This window comes from Argopecten irradians, chromosome 15 (genome assembly GCF_041381155.1).
Source record: "Argopecten irradians isolate NY chromosome 15, Ai_NY, whole genome shotgun sequence".
NCBI classification, from domain to species: domain Eukaryota; kingdom Metazoa; phylum Mollusca; class Bivalvia; order Pectinida; family Pectinidae; genus Argopecten; species Argopecten irradians.
Window position 1 is genome coordinate 9,514,176 of NC_091148.1, and position 4,547 is coordinate 9,518,722.

The following is a 4,547-nucleotide window of genomic DNA, read 5'->3' on the forward strand; positions in this document are numbered from 1 at the left end:
CACTTTTTCTGTAACCATGGAAACATTGCTGAAAATATCATATTTTTGTACCAGGTTCGTTTCCGCGGCATAACTGGAAAACTGGTTGAGATATATGCACGGAACTCCATAGACACATTGGTCTTATGGTCTAGTAGTGCCTTTTGCTATTTTAAGGTTTTCACTTTTTGTACTTTTTTCTGTAACCATGGAAAACATTGCTGAAAATGGCAGATTTTTGTGTAAGAATCGTTTCTGGAGCACAACTCTAAAACCAGCAGAGATATTTTCATGAAACTTCATAGACACATTGTTCTTATGGTCTAGTAGTGCCTTTTGCTATTTTTAGGTTTTCACTTATTGTGCTTTTTTCTGTAACCATAGAAAAATTGCTGAAAATATCATATTTTTGTAGCAGGTTCATTTCCGGAGCATAACTCTAAAACCAGCAGAGATATTTCCACGAAACTTCATAGACACATTCTTTTTATGTTCTAGTAGTACCTTTTGCTATTTTTAGGTTTTCATTTTTTGTTCTGTTTATAACATGTTAAACTCCTTTAACTCTGAACATTATTTTTTTCTAAATTTCATATATATTTGCTTTAAATCTATGCAATAAAAGTCGTTTTTCTAAGTTCTTGTACATACACGTTAATGTTGTAGCTCTAAGCATTATAAGTTCATTATTCTAAGTTTTATATATATGTTGTGACTCTAAGCAATAAAGGTCCTTTTTTAAGTTTTATGCTTTGTGATTTATTTCTTTTCACCTGGGTGCGGTGGCCGAGTGGTTAAGATTTCTTGACATATTCAATGGCGGTTATGGTGTAAAGTAAGTAACTTTTGTAACTGAAGAAAAATGCTAAATCGTTTGCTCCTGTTTTTTATAGTGAAAAAATACCGTTTGTCAGCGGTGGAGCATCTTTCAATGAAAGAAATCGATAAAATCATGCATAATTGAAAACAACAAGCTGTCTTTATAAATACAGACTGATAAACATACATAGAATACCTTTCCGAATTACCAAAGATACAGTAATAAAATGGTAGAGAACCTCATTTTTGGTCCTGTTTTGTTTATTAAAATGATTTTATCTTTCAACCATTTTTCAATATTTTGCGGATCAAATTTTCACCATCCCCCCCCCCTCCCCAAACCCCCCCCCCCCCCCCCCCCCCCCCTGGTGAGACAGAATTACTTAAATTCACAATATGAGCTATCTTAATGTTTCAACAAGGGTCTGAACTATTTCGGCCATGTAAGGCTGAAGTATATTGGCGAAAATACTAGAGATTATGCTGGATTTCCCATCAGCGTCTAGAATTAACTATGATAATATTGAAATAAGACTGTAGGAGTTATCTCCCTTACGACAAAATCCTGTCAAAGTAAAATGACTGTCAAGTGAATTTGCGATTATGCTGAATATCTTTTCAGTATGTCAGATGTGTGTGTTATTCTGAAAGCTACATGTAAGCCGTGCACATAGGATGATAATGTCAAATATTATGCTATTGTCTTTGGCAAACAGACGTTGAGTTTAATAAGTGTAAATGAAAATATTAATGAAATTGACTTCGCTTCATGTCATCTCAATTCAAAGTTGATGAGTTAATTGAAAATGTGAAATGTATAACTTATTTCCTATTATGATTATCAATAAAAAAAGTCTATAATGCCTGTATCGTTCATCTGGATATCGTAATGATTATGGCAAAAAAATACATTTCCAAGACAAAGAATATACTTTCATTTGCTTTTAGGAAACTGCTTTCAGTTTTGCTATGACAAAGTCCAGGGGTGGGTATACCGGCAGTGATCATAATCCCTGGAATATCAAGGATGTTCGGACCACGTAAGCTTAATATTAATAAACGGGTATTAAAATAAGATTACTTGTATGTCTTAATTCTGTTTTGTTCTACGTCATAGTTATAACGCAGATTGGCATTATACATTGTGCAGCCTTCATGTATCCCTCTTATTAATCCTAAATTGTTAATTAAACCGTGATGAAAACGTGTGTATATTGGTATGTTTTGAAAAAGCACTGCATTAGGTAGCTCTTGTCTAAACATGATTATTAAAGTTTATATCGCATTAGTTTTATATACGAATACAATATTTCACAGCGCTACAGCTAGTGTATTGCGGGAAAAGTTCCAATGTAGTCTGTGAAAAAAGGATAATCCAAAGATTGAATTTTCTGTATACTGATTTATTACAGTCGGGTGCGGAGCGGAGAAATATCCAACTCTGCACTGACTACCATACCTAGTCCTAAAGTGAATATACAAGTAATACATACAAAATGATTATCTACCAAATTTACAGGAACAAACATGTAAACAGCACTTAGTCTAAACGTGATATACAATAGTCGCTAATTAACTGATGTAAGGGTTACGGCATTGAAAAGTGCTAAGAAGGATTAGCTAAAAAACACACAGGTTTTTGCAATAAATCACTATAAAGCTATTATATTTAAAATGAAGCTTTGTATTTTACTTCTAAACTTCGAATATTAAGTGTGTTCGAGTAGATTAAAACAAATAAATAATATCACAAATGTCCGAATATGAAACTGTCAAAAACCGCGTACGTTGCATTAACATTTTAATTACGCATTTTGAAATAAAGATATTTTATACATATTCCTGCTTCTAGAACTAGCTTTTTTTAATATACCATAACAGCCTAATTCCTTCATCTACATGTATACAAATGTATGAATAAATGTCATCTGTTTAAAGGCCCACTACCTTTCCGAAACGGCTTTTAACTTTTAAAATTGGAATGTAAAACGAGATCGACAATTTTGTAGAGTCGCAAAAGTTATTAATTTACCGGTAATACATATTTCATCACCTTCTGAACATTTTACATTTTATTTAAAATATTTTACATTTAAAATAAATAAAATGTTAATTTTCATAACGCGGGTCGTCTTATGTTTCCCGTCGTCATCCTAAATACCGGGCTGTAGTTGATGACTATTACTGTGTCAGACGGCAAAACAGCGAAATTAATCTTCAATGTTAAACGAAGATTATGGAGGGAATCTTGCATTTATTTGGTGTTGTAACCTCATCTTATATATATATATTTCTATATATATTTCCGTCCGTTATTGTTGTTTTTAAGAAAGTTAAAATTTTGGTTTCGAAAATTTAAAGGTCCACTACCTTTCCAAAACAGCTTTTAATTTTTTAAATGGGAATGTAAAACGAGATCGGTAATTTTGTAGCGTCGCAAAAGTTATTAACTTACCGTTAATACTACACGTATTATCACCTTCTGAACAATTTGATTAAAATAAATAAAATAATAATTTTCATAACGCGGGTCGTCTTATGTTTCCCGCCGTCGTCCTAAATACCGCGCGGTAGTTGACTATCACTGCGCCAGACGGCAAAGCAGCGAAATGACTTTCCAATGTTATCTTATATTACGCAAGAAATCTTGCATATGTTTGGTGTTGTAACCTCATCTTGGGCCATCGGCATATGTTTTCTGATGTTATAAATTTTTTTTCAGAAACCTTTTTATTTTGCTCTGGAAAGGTATTGGGCCTTTAATTAAAGTTAGATCCTAATTGTAAACAAACCACATTCTTTTTTTTTCAAATTTAATTTAATTTACACTTACATACCGTTTCATCAATAGATATATATATAATGTGAAAGGGGTCGGAGTGTAAAGATGTTTTCTATAAGACATAAAATATACCTTGATTTGTATACAGAACCTGGCATTTAAATCATGATAACTCACCGGATTTTATTATAGATATATAGACTTATAGATCTATCTACAATGCCTATAGATTTGATCGTGATTATGTTGTCAACTACATATTTAATTGATCCTCTTGAATTTAATCCATGTAAATCAAATTACTAGAAAATATGAATATATTTATTTACTGCATAATATGGGACAAGGAAGTAATTCCAACCGTGTGGACAAAACAAAATTGTCAAATTTTCGAGGCGATCTGCCCCTTTATCAAGACATACAAAACGAACACGATTACATAATAGGATACGAACAGTAATGCGGGACAAAGTAGACAAATATTAACTATATATAGCACAATGGAGCGCAATTTACCCTTCGGCAAGTGGCAGCCGGATATTTATTGCATAATATATACTTATTTTTTGAAAAAGAAAATAATATTGATTATACAGGTTTGATATAGGCCTACATTACACATATACAATAGGCCTACGTATAATTTATCCGAGGGGGTCCTCGAATTTTTATCTATACATGTTGATATGAGTCTGTACCTTTACAGTAGTTAGCTAGCTTACAGAGATTTATATGTAAATGTTGTTTTCATAAATATCAGACATCATGTAAAGGAGATATCAATAAAGTCATTCCCATGGATATTATTTAACAATGAAGCTTTCAATCGGCATTGACATTCCTTTCAAATAGTCTATTAAAATATCAATGAAAGTAATTGATGACGTCACGTTTAAACCTTACTGTGTCAGCCAATCATATCGTCTGTAACTGACACACCTCCAAAATATAAACAATGTGAAGGTCA